The sequence below is a fragment of the Lolium perenne genome, chromosome 7 (genome assembly GCF_019359855.2).
Source record: "Lolium perenne isolate Kyuss_39 chromosome 7, Kyuss_2.0, whole genome shotgun sequence".
Taxonomy (NCBI): Eukaryota; Viridiplantae; Streptophyta; class Magnoliopsida; order Poales; family Poaceae; genus Lolium; species Lolium perenne.
Window position 1 is genome coordinate 225,467,531 of NC_067250.2, and position 1,806 is coordinate 225,469,336.

Genomic DNA, 1,806 nt, shown 5'->3' on the forward strand with positions numbered 1-1,806 from the left:
TCTCCCGGAGGACTCTACGCCGCCATGGTCGCCTCCGGTGTGATGTGTGAGTAGTCTACCCCTGGACTATGGGTCCATAGCAGTAGCTAGATGGTTGTCTTCTCCCCATTGTGCTATCATTGTCGGATCTTGTGAGCTGCCTAACATGATCAAGATCATCTATCTGTAATTCTATATGTTGCGTTTGTTGGGATCCGATGAATAGAGAATACTTGTTATGTTGATTATCAAAGTTATATCTATGTCTTGTTTATGATCTTGCATGCTTTCCGTTACTAGTAGATGCTCTGGCCAAGTAGATGCTTGTAACTCCAAGAGGGAGTATTTATGCTCGATAGTGGGTTCATGCCTGCATTGACACAGGACGTTGTGAGAAAGTTCTAAGGTTGTGTTGTGCTGTTGCCACTAGGGACAAAACATTGATGCTATGTCTAAGGATGTAGTTGTTGATTACATTACGCACCATACTTAATGCAATTGTCTGTTGCTTTGCAACTTAATACTGGAGGGGGTTCGGATGATAACCTGAAGGTGGACTTTTTAGGCATAGATGCAGTTGGATGGCGGTCTATGTACTTTGTCGTAATGCCCAATTAAATCTCACTATACTCATCATGATATGTATGTGCATGGTCATGCCCTCTTTATTTGTCAATTGCCCAACTGTAATTTGTTCACCCAACATGCTGTTTATCTTATGGGAGAGACACCTCTAGTGAACTGTGGACCCCGGTCCAATTCTCTTTACTGAAATACAATCTACTGCAATACTTGTTCTACTGTTTTCTGCAAACAATCATCTTCCACACAATACGGTTAATCCTTTGTTACAGCAAGCCGGTGAGATTGACAACCTCACTGTTTCGTTGGGGCAAAGTACTTTGGTTGTGTTGTGCAGGTTTCACGTTGGCGCCGGAATCTCTGGTGTTGCGCCGCACTACATCCCGCCGCCATCAACCTTCAACGTGCTTCTTGACTCCTACTGGTTCGATTAAACCTTGGTTTCTTACTGAGGGAAACTTGCCGCTGTGCGCATCACACCTTCCTCTTGGGGTTCCCAACGGACGCGTGTCGAACGAAAAGACAATACGTCAACCACGCGCATCAAGCAAATTTCTGGCGCCGTTGCCGGGGACCTGAAGAAAAGTTACATCACAGGGATCACTAACTCCCACGTCAACTTTGCGCCAGCAGCAAATTTCTGGCGCCGTTGCCGTGGAGATCAAGACACGCTGCAAGGGGAGTCTCCACTTCTCAATCTCTTTACTTTGTTTTTGTCTTGCTTAGTTTTATTTACTACTTTGTTTGCTGCACTAAATCAAAATACAAAAAAATTAGTTGCTAGTTTTACTTTATTTGCTATCTTCTTTTCTATATCAAAAACACAAAAAAAAATTAGTTTACTTGCATTTACTTTATCTAGTTTGCTTTATTTACTGTTGCTAAAATGGCTACCGCTGAAAATACTAAGTTGTGTGACTTCACAACCACAAATAATAATGATTTCTTATGCACACCTATTGCTCCACCTGCTACTACAGCAGAATTCTTTGAAATTAAACCTGCTTTACTGAATCTTGTTATGCGAGAGCAATTTTCTGGTGTTAGTTCTGATGATGCTGCTGCCCATCTTAATAATTTTGTTGAACTATGTGAAATGCAAAAATATAAAGATGTAGATGGTGATATTATTAAACTAAAATTGTTCCCTTTCTCATTAAGAGGAAGAGCTAAAGATTGGTTGCTATCTCTGCCTAAGAATAGTATTGATTCATGGACTAAATGCAAGGATGCTTTTATTGGTAG